Genomic DNA, 20,341 nt, shown 5'->3' on the forward strand with positions numbered 1-20,341 from the left:
CAATTCATTAAAGACATGTAATAGAGTAGAAGTTCAAAGTAGCAGAAAATGGAAATATTAAAGTAAGGTTAAATATCTCACCTATTTTACTTAAGTACAGAACTTGAAAAGGAGATAGCAATACATACACACATATATATATATACACACACACAGCTCCGGAAACAATTAAGAGACCACTCCAATTTGTTCTTAAATCTTTATTTCTACATGTATGGCAGCCATTCCAGTGTCTGTAAAATCTCAACACAATGAAAAATTGTCAGTAGTTTATAGAATACAATAATACAATAAAAATAAAACTCAAAGACTTTTATTTATTGAACTCAAAGACATACCTATAAATAATAAACTTATAGAAAATGATAATGCTGAAGTGGTCTCTTCATTTTTTTCCGGGGCGGTATATATCTACAGTATATGAAGGCACTGAATAAAGCAAGAGTCAGAAAATAACGCTGCACATCAAGAAATAGACAAAAATAAAATTGCTAGCTTTTCCTTTTTTTAAACGGAACCAGAGCTTTGTGATGTAGGAATTAGCCTTTAGTCAGCAGATCTTTCAAAATTAAGTTTGCATGTGACACTGCAGATGAGAAAATTATTGCTGTGCTCTGCAGTTTCTGTAAAAAGCACTGAATCAGTGGAGCTGCTCTGACAGGAGACAGAGACAGGCCTGGATCTGCTAAACAGTAAGGCTGTTTGTCTTTGACTAAATGGACGGCTCTGATCTACAGCACTAACAAGGACAAGTCCGCTATTGTGTGCATCTCTACACCATTCACACATTAGCTTAATGCCACCATAGATGTTAGCAATTACATCTTTCTCTGTGCTCTTGGTTTAACAGATTGTTGTCTACATAGAGACGTGTGTAAGTCATATGCAGTGTAAGCTGGTCACTGTCACCTCAACTTCTCAAACCATCCCGCAGAGTGAGCGATTGCCATGGTAACTGGGGACTGGTTGACTAGAGACATTACCATAAGAAACAGATACTGTGTAAACCTCTGGCTAGGGGAAATATTTGCAGAGCTTTCCTTCACAATGAGATACTTGAAGTATTCATGCAGAAAAGCACTTGCAACCTCAGCATCACCGCTGCTGTCAATCCTGTTAGTGCCATCGTGAAGCTTCTCCCATCCTGAATCTGTCTCTTTAACAGCATCGCTTTGCTGTGAATGAGTCTATTGTGAAAGCAGATCTACTAGTGCCAGCAGGAAATGTTTTTTTCCTTTAAAGGTATATCTTGGTTAGCCATACTAGGCCTTTACTGCTGTGTCAAAGGATTCAACAAAGTGATGACAGTAAACTGGCTGATCTGACTTACTGGATGGTGGTTGCATGTGCATGAAAGCCATAAAATGTCCTGTAATTTCCATATGTTTACGAATAAAACAGACATAGATTACTTCTTTTAGGGTAAATGGTCTTTAGTCTAAACATAACATATGAAATCTACAGTATATGATTTGGGTAGAGTGGTTGTCACTTCTATTCCCGTGTATGCAATAATAGCTTTCTGTTAGGTCCCTGAATTTGTATACTTTATAAAAAAAGATTTGTTTAAGGTATTTTTAACAACAGAAACTGTTTTGTAGTAGCCTTATTTTTTTTAAATCTTAACTAAGTTAACTTTATATTTATAATATTATCAATATACCCAATTGTTGTCATGAGCAGATTTTTACTTGATACTACCATAGTGCCGTATCTGAGTCTAAACAACATTTTGGTACAACAATACACAGATTAAAGAGTGGTATTCTTAGTGAAACTGTGTCAGTTAAGCTACAGATGACAGCATAAGTTGTGTAGTACTAATTTTCAACATGACTGATCAGGAACAGTCTCACACCACAAAAGAACAATGTATTCACCAGAGCTTTAGCAACAGAAAATGCTCTCTGCAGAAAACATCTGGCTGAGAAAAGGAAAAGGTCACTTAGCTCATTTCCCACTTGAAAGGAGAAAATGTCTTACATGCAAAGATTTTATCGTTAAGGAGACAAAACTCCCTAATGATGTCTGCAAATATAATCCAAAGCACTTTGTGTAAAAATCAGCAAATTTCCTCACGGTTCTGCTCAAAGTTCGCTGAAAAGAAATTGGGTATTCGTACATCTCTAGCTCTGGCTCTGTGAATGGGAAACAAGCAGAGTTGCTTTGACAGCACCACCCAACACTTTTCTAGCCAGGACGAGGGTAAGGTCATAGATAAATAAATACAAAAGGAGTGTCTTTCTTTAGGCTTTTAAAAGTTAATAATATCCAGAATCGCACTTGGGAAAAATAAGAAAGAAACCCTGAGCACAGTGGATAAAAACAGGAGGTGGAAGGCTCTTGTTTGTCAGAGGCTTTACAATTCAGCGTTGAACAAGGACATCACTTCATGCTCTGACCAAACTCTCGGTATCTAGACCTGGAGTAAACAAGAACCTGTTCAAGACGTCTGCCAGGGTCGGGTTTCCTCTATATTTAATAAGACCTACAGCTTTTCTGTCTAGCACCGTAAATCTTCCCTGGGGACTTCCTCCCAACAGACTTTCATGAAAATATGAGCAAGGGCCATTTATTTCTTGAACAGTATTTTATACCTGCCAGAAATAATATACCAAATTGCGGACAATAACACAAAGTAAAACCCTAGAAAGTTATTTGGTTTCGTCACAAATGATTAATAGAAGTTAAACGGATAGCAGAAATTATAATTCACATCATACATCAAGCCAGCAGGATAAAATACACGTCCCCAAACTTTGGGGACAAAGTGTACAGAGATCAATTGATAAAATGTCATTCTCTGACACTGATTGATTTGAGCTGTAGTTTAGGACAACATCTAGGGTACAGACTGAACACTTCGTACAAAGAGACAATATGATCACTGACGGACCAAATTATTGTCACAAGGTGAGATCATCTGGACGTTTAATGTCCTTTACTTAGGTCAGATAACATTAACAAGTTATTATGACTTTGCAATGAGACTTTATTTTGTCCCTGTCTTCATCTAAAAGGATATGTGAAACATGCTTGCAGTAAGACATTACATTATGTAACCTGTATAATTACTAAATAAGTGCACATTTGGTACCAAACGGCAACCTCAGAGATGTAAATAAAACTGCAGTTCCTGTCATGTCCACTGTAGGCTTGCTCCAAAACTGAGTCCATTCCCAGAGACCCCATGTTAAAATGCCAAACTTTACAACAGAAACATAGCCTGGTACAAAACAGTTTTGGTATCTATAGCTTATTTTCCCCATTTTGCATTCAAGTAAAACAGTACTTGGTGAATGTTATAAACACATCCATTAAGAGTGAAACTAGGGTGGCGTAACTTTGGCCGCTAGCTGTCACCTCAGCCAATTAGAGTCACTGTTCATGACCTTGTGGCGTGCTTGTAGTTTTTGTGTATTTTTGGAAATTTTGTATCTAAATATTGGACTGGGTGTAGCATCAACTCACTGACGTCAATTTCTGTTTAGCCTCTAATCCCCTAACTGCTGTACTTCAATGCAATCTCTCATTCAACATTTATGCCATCTGTCTTTCTGAAAAAGAAAGTGTGTTTGTGGGGTTTATTTTATTTATTGTCTACTTCTACTTCTGTTTTCTACAGCTTTTACTGTCTTTATCTGTATTGTAAGCTCCTGTGCAAGCATTTGGGGTCAAATGTAAGTGGACAGTGCAGCACAGCTCAACGATAAAAAAGCCTTCATCCACTCATTGGTTCTCTTGTCAAAGGTTTGCCCCATCAAAACAGCTTGACAGTGCTTAACCAATTGAGTCTGTGAAAAAAAAGATTTTCATAATTACTTTGATGTCACTTATGGGTAAGAGGTTATAGTGTAGTGAGAATGTTAGTGGTGGTACATTCAACCAAATACAGTACAATCATAGAGCAACTAGGCTCATACTGTCAGTTTAGCAAAAGAAAACTGTAAAACCATGCTAACACTATGGTTGGTGTATGCATGGGATGTGTCGTTTCAGGTACAATGAAAGATATGATAGGCTTCACAAATATAACCGTAGCAGTATATTAGAATGAACATAGTGTTTTCTGACTCAAGCAGTTGCTTCAATTATAAAACAACAAATCGATTGTGTTGTCCGTTCCCAGCTGTGCTTCTTCTCCAGTTTGGGTAGACATAATACAGTAATAACATTCTGTTTAGAATGCTTGTTTGACCTTTTGCATTTGTGTACGTTTTTGAATTATATTTAACTTGAATATCTCTGCTGATTGTTGTTGCTGTAGTAACAAGAAACTGTACCCTCTCTACATACCCCGCAATAAAATGCTTACATTTTCAAAAAGATTGAGTATTTTCAAAAAACAAATTGAGGTTCAAAGCACATTGTAGACTGACGTGACAATCATGCTGTAAATCAATGACAGACAGAAGACTCTCCAACCTGCAGTCTCCCATATGAAGATATGTATTACCGTGAGCAGCCTTTTCATGATTAAAAGATTGACAGAATAACAATTAAAGATAACAAACTGATAATACCCTCCTGTGCAAAAAAGGTGTAAGTAAGCTCATAAACTCATAAAGCAGATGAAATTTAAGTGAAAGAGAGACCACATGTCATAGCTTTCTCCAATACTACCTTAAATAAGTAGCACATAGCTCTTAGACACAGCACAGGGACATCAACTTTCATTTCTAATCTTGCTAGTAATGGGATTGTTCTTTAAAGCTATTATTTACTTAAGCATGAGCTTTAGCATTACATTTAGCATTTGCTTTAGCATTAGCTTCAAGATTAGCTTAATCATTAGCTTTCTTATTAGTTGTATGGTAAACTGGCATTAGATAACAGAACATCTGTAAAAAAGTAATCACACACATTTATAAGAAATGCCCTCAATAAAAACACAGTTTTAACTCAAAAGTCCTTTTTTGCTATATTTCAATTTACCAGGTGTTATGTCTGTTTATCCATCTGTTGCTTTGTTCATGCAGACTTTCCTGGTCTCACTGTCAACAAGCTGGTATTGGGAGAATCCAATGGCACAAGTAGAGATGGGGGGCATAGAATGTACCATATGTAAACAGTAGAGAGGGGTCTCTCTGCCAAAAGTGCAGCATAACTGCTTTTGTAGAGGTTCAACATATTTAGGTACGCATAATGAGTTGTGTCAAAACACAATGAATAATGTTAAATGTACCCCAAAAGGTTTTTATAAATAATACTGCATATGTTTGTTGATTGATTTCCATTAACTGTGGTATGTCTTGTGGGAGGGGCTTCCACTATAAAGCCAGAGGTAGAGCAGCTCTACTCGAGCCTCTTTAAATCAGTGCAGCGCTGGCCTTGTAAGTAAATGCAAGAGCCCTATAGTAAGGTGGCTTTTGTTGGTTAATTATTTTTTTCTTAAGTTGTTTTGAAAAGTATTTCTTTGTTATGTTTGGAAAAAGAAAGACAGCACAGCCATGAATACGGACTTGAGCAGCGTCTATTATGTCTTTGCAGAGTGCAAAGCCCTTAAGAAGAACTTTCACTAGGTGAGTACAAGTTGCTTTTTGTTAATGAAGCGGATCAGGGATGTAATTCAGCCTATTTCTTCGTTTAATTTGTTGGAAAATGTGGGACTTCTTTAATCTGTGTCTGTGATAACATTCGGCCACAATGCCATTGATAATGAATTCCATAAATGCAAAGGTGTGAAAGATGACTGCAGTAATGCATAGGCCTACTGTGTAATGTTAGGCCTTTTATGAGTTGCTGTGGTTTTTCTGAATGGTTGTTCTGTGGTGCTGATCTGATACTGGTGTGTACCACATGAGGATATGTGGATGTGCATTTTAAAATGGGGCTTAATAAGTTAACAGTTATTTGAAATAATCTGGATGGCCTTTGACTTAATATTAAACATATTCTAAATGCATAGGGCAACCATTGCAGAGATGATGAGTATATGAAAGGAGCAGCTAGATGTAAATAATAATCTTGCTGCTGAGTTCTGAATGATTAGAGTTGACCACGTGGTAGTTTTACTAGGCGTGATAATATAAAAGCATGTGTTTTTTCAGTTCTATTAAAATTGAGCATGTGTCTTATCTTGGAGATGTTTTTCAGTTGATAAAACATGCTTGAGTGCTAGTTCTGGTATGCTGCTCAAGGATAAGTGGTTATCAAAGTAAACCCGAGGTCCTTTGCCATGGACTTAACATTGGCAGTAAGTGAACCAAAGAAGGATATTAACTGAATAAATCATAAGCATGGTTCGACTGCATAATCTCCGAAGAGTCAGAGTGTCTTTGTTTATCTACTAGGGCAACCAAGATTGGATAGGCATAGTTTGTGAACAGCATTTCCGTGCTGACTTGTATCTGAATAGTATGTCGGATTGTCTGTGGCACTATTAAATGGCTGTTCCCGCTGTGTGCTTATTTTATAACATGTTCCTGTAATTTTTCTAAAATGCAATGTTATTTGAAATGGAAATATGATCAGACACTTCTGATGGAAATGTTATTAACATTTAGCCCTAGGGTTAACACTTGGGCCAGGATTGAGATGTGGGCACTTAGGATATTAAATCAGGTTGTATGATATAGTAGTATTTATAAATTGCTTTTTTGAGGTGGTATTTTCAAGTAATATTATCTTCAGATAAACAATTCAAACAACCAATTAAAACCTTTCACTAAGTTAGAAAACATAAATTAAACAACAAGGATTTAAAAAGTGCACCATGAATTTCAGGTTTGTACTGAATTACATGTTTCAAAGAAGCCACTGTGAGTCCACAATGACTCATGCACCATAGTAGTTGAATTTCTCTTGACTTAATGATTATTAATCCAACAAGCCTTTCAGCTTTGCAAGCCTAACTTGTTTTATTTTTGTATTTGTCATTCTCCAAACAAAATGTATGACTCCCACTGTTCCACTTACTAAAGCGGATTTAAATATTTAAAGAGAACAATTTTCATCAAGATAATTTGAAAAGAGAGATGAAAAGGAGTGCTCGTTGGACAGCGGACTTTCTATGCAGTGCTAATTTGAATTTCAACCCCAAAACCACCGACAAATATATAATCTTGCTCCCTTGTAAGTAGTGTTTGAAAGAACGCTTTGATCTGACAGGACAATTAAATGTGTTTTGTATTCTTTATATAAATACATTGCTCAGTACAGTAGGTGAAGATTATCCCCCATTGTTCACCCATCAACAAGTATGCCTTGGCAACACTTTATTGGAATCACTTTGACACTTTGTTGCGCACAAATGATATAATGAGCTGCAATGATTCAGATGTGAGAATGTGCTTGATGCATTTTAAAACTATTTCTAGGGATGGATCATTTGTTAAGTGCATTGATTATTTATAGACACCTGTATAATGAGCCTTCCTCGCTAGGAATAATATGATATCACCATGGTGCATGATTTGTGTGTGGGGGAAGGTAGTTTGGTAACTGAGTATACCTTAGGGCCAAGTGGTTTCTCAGTCACCAACAACTTGCAATCATGCAACTCAATATGCGATTGCCTTGAATAAATCGCATAGTCCAAAGCAAACTGTGAGGAAAGGAAATTAGGCATCTTGAGACTCTATTTCCTGTGTGTTGGTGGTGATTTCTGCTGAAATTAGATTGTAATTGGCTCTTGACAAAACTGATTTGCAGGATCAAGATCGTGTTTAGCGATTCAGAATTTTGCTCTTAAATGCAGCAGAGTATTTATATCACCACATAAGGAATTGCTTATTGTCATAGTTCACTTGTAATGTAAAAAAGAAAGACTATCATGTCCAATATTTTTCCCAAATTACTTCAACTTAAAGGCAACAAATCTGACCTCCATTTGGGGCTGGGCAGTAAATCAAATTCAATTAATTTATTTGAATCAGCTTCGAGTTGTGACAGAGTTCAATTATGCCTTATGGCATTTTCCTTCCCTGTGGTATGTTTATATAGGTTTTATTGCATGTAAATGGTTTGCAAAGGCTATATTCCCATGTTAACAAAGGAGTTTCTCTCCCACGTACCCCCCTCCCCCACCACCACCTGCCTGAAACGTACATGTAGAGCCAGCTAGCTAACCAATCAGAGCAGCCTGGGCTCTGGTTTCAGACAGAGGGGGACAAGAGGTGCTGCAGCACAGGCAGCATGAGAGACATATAGAGCTTTTTGAAAAGCATTATATGTCCTTTTTAGTTTTTTTTTGCTTTAGACATTATAATGAGTAACTTAAAATGCACCTTTTTTCTTTTCTTATTTTTGGACTTGACCGTGTTTGGCAACCCCCACACATCTTTCTGCTCCTTTTGCACTGTTTTGCCCTCTGTGAAAACTTGCTTACTCCCAGAAGAAACATTTTCCCATCTAATGGAGGTAGGAAGAACAAATAGCTAGGTTGAACTAATTACTGTAGGAATGCAGCCAAAACATCTCGCTCTCTGTCTCTCCTCTTGCCTTCTCCCTCTATGTGTAGTACAAACACAAACTCCGCACCAACACTTCTTTCCTTGCATGTACTCCCTGTTTCTCTCCTGAGATGCGACCACAGGGAGTGTTTCTATATGTCAGCTTCGCAAGACGGATGGTCGACATCTGCCACAGAGACTCGCTGGACATATTACCTGAGACACCAAATAATAACCTCTACACACACACACACACACACACACACACACACACACACACACACACACATATATAGGAAAACACACTGAAGCAGAGCCCTCCCTGGCCTTAAACGGCCTGCCAAGACCTGACCTTCTAGTTACGACCGTGATCACCCCCATGGGCACGGGTGGCATCTGGCTAGGTATTATACGTGTGTGTGAGTGTGTGTTCTGCATCATGCATTCTTGTGTCTCTGCTTCCCTGCATGCTAGTGCTGGCTTGCTCATTTGCGTGTCTTTATCTGTGTGTCCCTTTGCCTATGTGTGTTTGTTTGTGTATTGTTGGCACGAAGAGCAATACCGCAAGGAGCCCAGGCAGCATCAGAAGGGCCGGTGTGCCCCGAGAGTTTGACCATCTGTGCGTTATTGGTTGTCATTAAGGTTTCTAATTTGGAGGTGTCTTGGGGAATAGCCAAACGAGGGCAGAAAATGTCATTACGCTGTTCCTCCTGCTGAGCTGCCGTGACCATATTTACATATTTATACACCTTAATTGTCTTTGCCTTACTGCGTGACATTGAGGCAGTTTAGTGCGAGGAGGGGGGGAGAGGGAAAGTGAGGAGGACACAGTTTATTTCACATTGAATTAATTCAAATTTTGCTCCAAAAGGGACATAAATGGACAATTTCCACAGAGCAGATAAGAGAAGATTAACAAGAGGCAGAAAGATGCAACAAGCTCGGAAATAAAAGAAGAATGAAGATTTCCAAATGTTCAACGTCATACATGTTTTCATTGCTGCATTAAAAAAGATACACCGACTACCTACAAGAGCACAAATATGGTAATTTGATCATAACGAATAAGAATTATAAATGGATTGATGGATGGCTGACTTATGCTATGCTTCCGCCCACTCAGCAGTTTGGAGGCCAAACAAACTCTGACATATTTGACTGCCTTTGAATAACTATAATTAAAAATAAATGTTAACACATTTGAATCACCTTGGAACGATTGTGGAACTGCAAACATGGATGTTGTTGTACTATATAATCTTATACTATGAAAAACATTTATTTTAAAGGAATTTTATGCCGATTCCTTTTTCCATGGGCCCTTTGGTTTTTAATGATCTTCTGCCTTCAAAGGGAAGTGAAAACAGAGAGTAAAGCAGGTGTGTCATCATGTTTAACAATGAAATCTACAGCCTTGGTGTCATCTGTCATCAAACCTTCGAGTATAAAAACAACATGTTTATCACTTGAAAAAACAACCTTCTTCCATCTTCAAAACAGTGCCAGTCTCTGCCTTTCCCTCTCTTTCTCACCTTTTTGTATTTCTCATGTATGCCTTCATCGCTCAATGATTCGACTTCTTTCAGAACGTTCTGTACGTGACATCCCGCAGTATCCCACTCCACCATTTATAATTCATCCAAAACTTGGTTGCAGAACTGCTCACAAACTCTCACACTAGATATTTCAGCACCCCAAACCCTTCTAAACCTCCACTGGCTTCCCATTCAACAAAGACTCCAGTTTAGAATGCTCCTCATTGCCTTCTAAGCCCTTCAAAAGCTATAGCCCTTTCCTTTCTAAAATATGGATTTGGTCAACATGATGTCACACATTGGTATGTTAAAGACCAGTTTGAAGCTTTGAGTTTCCAACCTTTTTACCATCTTCATTTTCGTCTTTTCTCATGTTTTTTTCTGACTTCTTTTTGCAACCGTTAAATAACATCCTGCCAGTAAGAATGCAAGTTTAGGGCACTTCCACTTTGGCTTCACTTTTCAGACCTCAGACTGCCCCATGCCTCTTACCAGGTCCAAATACTGGAACTGGGGAGACAGTATTTACAATTTCTGACCCTTCCTATCAAACTCTCATCCTGACCTCTGACTTGTATTTAAATATGCTTATAGTTTATCCCTCTGTCATTCATTGTATAAATGGTTTATATACTGTAATTCTTAACATTCTGTAATTGCTTTAACTGTTTTTGTCCCATTTTGGATTTACTATTACTATGAATATTGCCTTTGAGTACTTTTCTAAAGCGCAATACAATACAATGAATTATGTGCTCTTTTTTGTGTCATTATATAATAAATGGCTTGAGTGCCTGTCGAATCACAGTTATAGTATACACTCAGAAAAGGAACCCAGAAAGGTGGCTGTAAAAATGAGGGATTACAGACTCTCAGCAGTTTAACACTTTCATTACTCTGTGCTGGTGATTATGTGTTAACTGCCTGTTTCTCAAGGGGGAAGCATTATTTCTTCCTGATAACAATTGTTTATCTTTGATTAAATAGATGGTACCAATAACTTCTGCTGTTCATCCAGCCTGGAGCTAATATCTGCTCCTATGTTTGTTTTTGCCGCCAGTGTCCTGTATCCTCTCCGATTAGTATGTGATGTTAAACCATTTAGTCGGCAACACTAATCCAAATTAATGGGACACTATCCTGTAGTTACGCCTCCCAATCAGTATAAATTAAAATTTGAAATAACGGTAAATGGGCTGCCTTTATTTAGTGCTTTCTAGTGTTAGCACTTTACAACAAAGGCCAGTATTCACCCATTCACACACACACACTGGTTTCAGTAAGTTGGTCCATCCAATCAGAGGAAATGTAGTTCTCCCCTAATTACAGGGAATTGAACACTAGCATTTTGTTTTTCAGCAAATAGAGATGGTGAAACACTGCATTTATAGTGAGCTGCTAGCTTTATGACATTTATGGAAAAACTGACACATTTTCTTGGATGTACTATATATACACTGATCTGCCATGGGGCGAAGCCCGCAAGCTAGTTGAGGCAGTCAACTCAAGCAGCAATGATACATTCGTACATAACGCCCCTCGTCACACTTGCAACCAACCAAACATAGTCTCCTATTCTGGCGCTCTATTTAAGGTTTTGGATCCGCCTACCTCTACCTCGCTAATGCTGCTGCTGCTACTACTGTTGTTTCCACGCTGCTAATGTGTTCACCTCGCTGCTGCTGCATTCAAGTTGGCAATGCTCGCCTGCCCTACCACCACCCCCCCAGCTTCCTCCCCAGCTTCCATCTGTAGGCTCGAGGGTTAGTTATCTAATCATCACTCAATGTTGTATGTTAATATGTGGAGTGATGAGGCCCGAGCCTAGACGCCAAACTCAAACTACATACTGTTTCTAATAAACATATTAATGAAAGACGTGAGTTGTCTGACTGAATTAACATTATGACCACCTGCCTAATCAGAATCAGAAATCCTTTTTCCGTCCCACAGCAGGGAAATTTACATAAAATCGTGTAGGTCCCCCTTTTGTGGCTTTAACAGCCCTGACCAGTCAAGGAAGGTGTGCTGTAGTATCTGGCGTTAGCAGCAGATCCTTAAAGTCCTGTAAGTTGCGAGGCGGGGCCTCCACGGATCGGACTTGTTGATCCAGCATATCCCACAGGTGCTTGGTTGGATTGAGATCTGGGGAATTTCGAGGCCAAGTCAACACCTTGAACTTGTTGTCGAGTTCCTCAAACCATTCTTGAACCACTTTTGCAGTATGGCAGGACACATTATCCTGCTGTAAGAGGCCACTGCCATTAGGTAATACCGTTTCCATGATGGGGTTATCATGAGCACCCTGACTGGTCTGCACCTACAAAGCCCCATACGCAACAAACTGCAAGGATCTGTGTGTTCTGGTAATAATTACTGTAAACTTTGATTGAACTCAATCTTTTACACACTTGTGATCCTGCAGATCTGCCCTTGGAATGCTCAGAACCACTTCACTCTTCTAGCAACAATTGCAGTCAACAGGCACACACATGGACAAACGGGAAGGAACGTGCACAGAATCAGCAATCAAACACCAATTGTTGCTTTTGAGCCATTGTTTTATCATGTGAATAATTGTGGGACCTTGTTTGGTGTTCATAGACTGTGATGATGAAGCAAACGTATTCAGTGTCAGCTATCAGTGGAGCTAGAAGACAGAAATTGACTGCAACAAAGTTTTAACAATTGAGTGAACATTTTTCATAGCCCACAGGCTCAGACTGCAGAGGTGACTTCATGGGTCTTTGCAATCAGAGCCCGGGGGTGAAAGGATGATTTGCCTGCGGCTCAAAGATTCACAGACTCCCTTTTTTTTATAATTCATAGAGGTTGACTTTTTGTGACTGTGGGCAAATATAAGCAATGATTGTGTTTAACTTCTTTGTTTTTACCCCTTTGTTCATCTCTTTGGATGTCTGTGTGTGGTTGTAGCTTGTTAATGTCAAATATCTCATTTATTTTGTTTGGCAGAGGGTTACCAACTCCAAAGAGTATTATTTGTTGAGCTACAAAAACTGATTTCATCATTTTAAAAAAAGCTTCCTTTTTTCATTCAATTCAATACTATGTTCACTTCTTCTGGACGTGTTTGGGTTGGAGAACATTTGGTGCTGAAAGTTCAAAAAAGGTAGAAAAGGACTAGTTTATAAAGGGCCATGTAGGCAAAGAGGAGAACTTTATATGTATTATAATTTGTTGAGGTTTGTGTTGGTTTTGCTGTAAATAATGCTGGTAAAATAGTGGTCATTTCATTTCTGGTTCCCAAAAAAATGAAATGGTGACCACCAAATACCAAGATGAAGACAGAATTGAGGCTTTGTCCATTTATTTGTTCAACAGTCAATACAAGACAACATATTGTAAGTAAAATGCAACAAAAAAATTGCTCCAAAAAAGAATTTGTTAAAAAAAAAAGAGGAAGAATCCAATGTACAACCTACATTGGTGGAGCCAGGTACCACTGAGTATTAACCAACCTTTTGAGGAACTAAAGAACCAATCAAGTTTGTTATACAGTGGCTCTATGAAGCTGTTGCAGGATAGTATTTTTCAAAAGGTTAAGGAACTTTTGGATCGTTGATTCTCATCATATTTGGTAGGGGCTGATTGTCTCTGATTGATCAGATACTTCTGCTTCAGCTTCTGTTTTGTTTAATTCAAAGGAAGTATTCCTGTATCGATATACGAACAAGGGGTCTGACATTTGTTGTTGGTTATCAACATTAAACAAAAGCAAAGCTTTGTTGTCTACTTCCTGACATTTAAAAGAAGAAAATGAGAGAAAGAACGAGACAGAAAGCGAGCAAGCTGACAACACAAGTGAGTTAGAGTGAATGAAAGTGAGGAGAGCTGTGATGAGACATCAAATTGAGTGAAGTAAGGAAATAAAACTTTATTTGCTGTAAGATTCTTGGCGGTTAAATTCTAAAGCAGAGAATAATTTACCATCAGATTGTATAACTATAAAGATGGGCGCTATAGAGTTTTCATCCCCCTTTCTTCTTTTTATGTCCTACTCTTTTATTCTTTAATTCATAACTTCTTACTCAGTAAGGCATCAGTAAATATACAGTGGGGCAAAAAAGTATTTAGTCAGCCACCAATTGTGCAAGTTCTCCCATTTAAAAAGATGAGAGAGGCCTGTAATTTTCATCATAGGTACACTTCAACTATGAGAGACAGAATGGGGGAAGCGATCCAGAAAATCACATTGTAGGATTTTTAATGAATTAATTGGTAAATTCCTCGGTAAAATAAGTATTTGGTCACCTACAAACAAGCAAGATTTCTGGCTCTCACAGACCTGTAACTTCTTCTTTAAGAGGCTCCTCTGTCCTCCACTCGTTACCTGTATTAATGGCACCTTTTTGAACTCGTTGACAGTATAAAAGACACCTGTCCACAACCTCAAACAGTCATACTCCAAACTCCACTATGGCCAAGACCAAAGAGCTGTCAAAGGAGACCAGAGACAAAATTGTAGACCTGCACCAGGCTGGGAAAACTGAATCTGCAATAGGTAGGCAGCTTGGTGTGAAGAAATCAACTGTGGGAGCAATTATTAGAAAATGGAAGACATGCAAGACCACTGCTAATCTCCCTCGATCTGGGGCTCCATGCAAGATCTCACCCCGTGGGGTCAAAATGATCACAAGAACGGTGAGCAAAAATCCCAGAACCACACGGGGGGACCTAGTGAATGACCTGCAGAGAGCTGGGACCAAAGTAACAGAGGCTACCATCAGTAACACACTACGCCGCCAGGGACTTAAATCCTGCAGTTCCAGACGTGTCCCCCTGCTTAAGCCAGTACATGTCCAGGCCCGTCTGAAGTTTGCTAGAGGGCATTTGGATGATCCAGAAGAGGATTGGGAGAATGTCATATGGTCAGATGAAACCAAAATAGAACTTTTTGGTAAAAACTCAACTCGTCGTGTTTGGAGGAGAAAGAATGCAGAGTTGCATCCAAAGAACACCATACCTACTGTGAAGCATGGGGGTGGAAACATCATGCTTTGGGGCTGTTTTTCTGCAAAGGGACCAGGACGACTGATCCGTGTAAAGGAAAGAATGAATGAGGCCATGTATCGTGAGATTTTGTGTGAAAACCTCCTTCCATCAGCAAGGGCACTGAAGATGACGTGTGGCTGGGTCTTTCAGCATGACAATGATCCCAAACACACCGCCAGGGCAACGAAGGAGTGGCTTCGTAAGAAGCATTTCAAGGTCCTGGAGTGGCCTAGCCAGTCTCCAGATCTCAACCCCATAGAAAATCTTTGGAGGGAGTTGAAAGTCCGTGTTGCCCAGCGACAGCCCCAAAACATCACTGCTTTAGAGGAGATCTGCATGGAGGAATGGGCCAAAATACCAGCAACAGTGTGTGAAAACCTTGTGAAGACTTACAGAAAACGTTTGACCTCTGTCATTGCCAACAAAGGGTAAATAACAAAGTATTGAGATGAACTTTTGTTATTGACCAAATACTTATTTTCCACAATAGTTTGAAAATAAATTCTTTAAAAATCCTACAATGTGATTTTCTGGATTTTTTTCCCCTCATGTTGTCTCTCATAGTTGAGGTATACCTATGATAAAAATTACAGGCCTCTCTCATCTTTTTAAATGGGAGAACTTGCACAATTGGTGGCTGACTAAATACTTTTTTGCCCCCACTGTATAAGGATGACCAGTACTCTTTCCAATGTGTAAAAATCAGATTTCAAAGGCTGCTGAATTTCTATCTTCACAGTTCTTCAGATGAGTTGTGAAGAAAAAACAAGAAGGGACTTTTTAGTGTAGTGCCTGAAATTTGGGTCCATAGTTCATCGAACCATTTAGTTAAAAATGGGCCACACAGACCCATGCTCTTACAGCCCATCAGATGGTGGATAAGTACATTATAGCTTTTTTCAGTAGTTAATTACATCTATAGCGAAGTAATCAACTACTAAGCATATTAATCCCAACACTCATATACAGCTAGCGTTATAACTCACCATCTGGTTTAAGTTGCATGGTGACTGATCAAGGAAGTTGAATATAGTAATATACACAATTTACTCTTTGACGCTGTGTTCAATTCAGTTTATTTCCTCTGTTGAAGACACAGTTATGCTTCCAACCTTCCTTCCTTCATGTACTTGTGAATTTATCATGATGTTTTAACAAGCATGAACTTGCCGTTATGTCCATAGAATAAAAAGTAGATTTTAGAGCTTGTTTGGGGTTTGAATTTTACTTGAATTCTTTGCAACTACACCTCTGTCAGTCTAGAAATGTTGACGTTCTCAATGTGTAACCTTTTCTTTGGCTTCAAACACTGTACAACAATCGAGACACAAGTAAGCAAAAGTTAAAATATAAGGAGAGCTGAGCAGTTCAGTAGGACTATAACAAAAGTAAAGTTCCTCAAACATGCAAATAAAGCAAGGGGGCTTGGGTAAGGGTTTGGCCCTTAATGATTACCTATATATTTAATTGTGCTTTAGACACATTATTTCCTTTAGACATTTGGTGACCAGTATCAGTCTAAAGCACTTTCCTAAAGGAAGCAATTCAAATTCAACATGCATTGGATGGAGACCTTTTTAGATTGTCCCATTAACACATCAAAAACGGCACTTATCCGTCCATGTATATCAATTTGAATTGCATTTGGAACAAAGGAGCATCTGTTTTCATTACCATCTCAGATAACGGCCATCGGAGATACCTGTTAGACACATGAACATCTTTTAGCTGAGATTAATATTTAATGCATTACAAACGTCCCTGCTGCCCAATATTTAACATCACCAAAAAATGGCAAATATAAAAAGAAAGATCAAGCTGAGCCTCTGAGTGGGTGTTGTACTTTCTAAGCCCTGAGACAAAAGAAATACATTTCCTGTGGATTTCAGTGAGCTGCTGTCATCCTCTTGCTCTTCTCCCATCCCAGTTCTTGTGTTCTCGAGCGTCTGCTTTAATCCCTTATTTGTTTTGAGAAGGTATGACAAGAGCAAGAGTGAGCGATCCCACACCGCATATCCAGATGACGACACATAAAAAGCAGACTTGGCTTTTGCATTGATATAAAATGCAAATGGTTTAACCCGACATGTCTTGCCAATAAAATGTTCTCTTATATCTGTCAACCGATGAGGGCTTGGCTCCGGTGTATGAACATAAACTGAGGTGAGGGATGAGCTTTAAAAATTCAGTTTGTACAGGCAAATCTATATTTAAAGTGCTTTTAATGAACAGATCCATCCCCAATGTATCAAGAAGAAAAAAAAGCACATGAACAAGCGTGTTTTTTTGCAAACATTGCCTAGAGGTTGTGTACCTGCAAACAGACATTACAAACAACATCCAGATTGTTCCTCTTTTTGAGCCATGAATGTTTTGACAGTAACCAAATTTAAATCTATATTTCTTTCTCTGCTCATCTGATCCCGTTCAAGCTGGAGACTCTATCCAATATCCTCGTCCCTCTGAAGCTGCAAGCTCTTTGGCAGTGTTGTAGACCGGTCTCGTGCGGTGCGGTGCGGTGCGCGATGTTGCTCTTTGATCCTGCATTAAGTGCATCGTCCGGGGGGGGGGGGGCGATGTTGCTCCCGGGCCCAGAATAGCGCAGGACCGGCCCTAGTTGGCCAGGAGGAATGAAACGGGAGAGAAATTAGCGTTAGAGGGCGAGGCGACAGACAAATGACTCCTGGATTGAATAACATTAGAACTAAAGAGCTAAAATACGCTATTATTTGTGTTCTACCGAGCCCTCGAAGTGTTTTTTTTCTCTTAAATTTAGAGTACAACCTGCATTTACTGGTGGTTTAAATTATATCTATAGGAAATGTGTTTCTTTTGTAAATTATGTAGCTAAGCTATGCAACGGATGCCATTGATGGAGCTGACGAGCTAGCTAACGTTAATGTAATGTTAGCTGAGCTAGGCACAACACAGTTTAGCAACACAGAAAACTTTTCAATTGGGAACAAAGATCAAACGTTTTCAATGTGCACAACCACAATGCATCTTGACGAACTTGCAGTAAGGACATGTATTGGGGTCCTTTGCTAGTTATTATTTGCATTGAAGCGAAGTAACATTACGACAGGAGGTTTTTTCCCCCCCACAGTTAACGTTACAGTTACTAGGTCATGGTACTTTGCTGAGCTGAAAATGGCACGAGCTATATATTTCTTCACATAACTCAGCAACTAGGCCTGCATGTCTCATGATAATGATTCTCAAATTTGTCTTATTAAAAAACCTACCCTGTACATTCATGTAGGCCGCAACAGTATTTTTCTTGCCAATTTCCTATTTAGACCCATGGTCTGGAAAATTGACTTGTTTTTGTAGGTCTCTGTCTCGACTCGGTCTCGTCCCTCCAAAGACTCGGTCTTGACTCAGTCTTGACCACCCCAAAATCCCAAAGTCTTGGTCTTGACTCAGACTCGACACTTTATGGTCTTGGTCTTGACTCGGACTCGATATAGGTGGTCTCATCCCCACTACTGCTCTTTGGGTCCATGCTGCAGGCATTCATTTATTTATTGCTCTGCCAAACCGACACTGGACTGCTCCTGTGATGTCAGTTCATATATAACTAACTTCACTTCTGCTAGTTGCATGCTGGAGAAGCAAGTTATATTCATAAGTGTGCAAAGTTAGGGGAAAAACTTTCAGACACTTCCATGCTAAATAACAATGACATGATTTCCTGTTTGGAGAGGGAATGTGGCATGAAATTTGCAAAAAAAAGCATTTTTTGGAAGGTGATGGATTGTTTTTTAGGAACTGTCTGTACTGTGTATTATTTGACTGCATTTCAGCATAATGAAAATCTTAAATGTACCAGTGTAGTGTTGTTTAAATGCCAATCTTTGCCTTGAGTTGCCTGAAAGAGTAGGACCGTGGGTTCATCATCGAGTTACTTCATGTAGCTGAATCATTATGGTTAACTATAGTGGTAAGAACAAAAAATAAACATTTTAGCAGGAAGAGATGGGTCTATTGATGGTAGCTTAACAGCAACAAAAAAAAGCTAAAAAAGGAAAAGATTTGAAAAATATAAAAGTATCTCCCTAAAATATGATCAAATATCAAACAGAGAAAATACATTTCCGTCTCCAAAATTAGTCTGTTAAAAATAAATGCCAGTTTTTTTCTGCAGTTGACACAATAAAGTGGTTGGCAATTCAATAGATCAAGGTGTCCTCTTGCTCTCTTGTTGTGGTTATGAACTAGATGCGTAGAAAACTACGTGACAGTTATTGACAAGCTGTCCACAGTTCCCCCAACAACAGCACCATCTGTTCCATAAAGAAAAGTTGATGTCAGAACACTATCAGTATATTACTGATGAGTGAAATAAATAATTGATGCTCGGCAAATTGGTGCTTGGATGATTGCTGTAGTTTGCTGCTGTTTTGTGAGTTTCACTTCATGAGTTGTACACAGCAAATCATCAGCAGACAGGTGAAGGATATTCATCTGTGTAGAATTGCCATGCCTGAATTGTAACTTTTGTTATTTTCAAAACTCTTGCAAGATGGTTTGGGGTAGGCACTGTCCTTGAATTGCTAATGGCATAAGTCTTCGTCAGCAAGTCTTTTGAGAGTTTTTGACAGATTTCACAAATCTAGACCATGTCGACCACGGGTGTCCAAACCTTTTTTCACTGAGGGTCACACACAGCAAAACATACAACGGGCTGGGTCACTCACTAAAAGTATATTGCCTCATAAATGAAGTTATAAGTTAGCAAAAATCAATCAAATGTAGGTAAATTATGTTTGATACTTGAATATACTTTAAGAAAAAAAAAAAAACAGCCTACATCGCAGCTCTCCATAGTGTTTCTTTTATTTAGTTGGCAGCTCATTCCTTTAAACAAAAGCTTCGGATTGCTCATCATGAGGGAACTGGGAAGGGTATATTTCAAGCTTGTTATTCAAGTAAGTAATTTGGCTTTTTTTTAATCAATTAAAATTTGTTATAAAATGTTTATAACTTTAACTTTTAATTCACTATAATTTAAAAGAAAGTTGGCTTATTAACACATGAATACTACTGTGTAATATATATATATATATATATATATATATATATATATAATTAAGAAGTACACTATAAGAATAGCACATGTTTCATGTGTGGGCCATATTCCATAATACTTTTAGAATTTGCTGCCAGCCAATTCAAAATAGACCACAGGCTATATTTGGACACCCCTGATCTAGACACTTTCCATTTGTAAAAAGAGGCCATCATTGTATTCTTCTAAAGCTGTAATAATTCAAGGTAAACAATGAAGATGTGCAGTATGATTTGTGAGTGATGGCCTCAGTGTTTTCTTCAATAAACCCTTTACACACCAGTCTTTTTGACTCGTCACATCTAGAAAAGCACAGGTGTAATTAATGT

The 20,341-nt window shown here is 38.6% G+C and overlaps 1 protein-coding gene across 1 annotated transcript in view; it reads left to right on the forward strand.

Annotated features, from left to right (window-relative positions):
• Positions 1 to 5,331: 5,331 nt before the first annotated feature.
• The window catches only part of brinp2 (bone morphogenetic protein/retinoic acid inducible neural-specific 2), a 176,389-nt gene continuing 161,379 nt past the window's right edge, over positions 5,332 to 20,341 (forward strand). Inside the window, exon 1 of the mRNA XM_063885029.1 lies at positions 5,332 to 5,522. The gene's annotated coding sequence lies outside the window, so the exon portion shown is untranslated. The remainder of the gene's footprint in view (positions 5,523 to 20,341) is intronic.

This window comes from Eleginops maclovinus, chromosome 6, assembly GCF_036324505.1.
Source record: "Eleginops maclovinus isolate JMC-PN-2008 ecotype Puerto Natales chromosome 6, JC_Emac_rtc_rv5, whole genome shotgun sequence".
Lineage (NCBI taxonomy): Eukaryota > Metazoa > Chordata > Actinopteri > Perciformes > Eleginopidae > Eleginops > Eleginops maclovinus.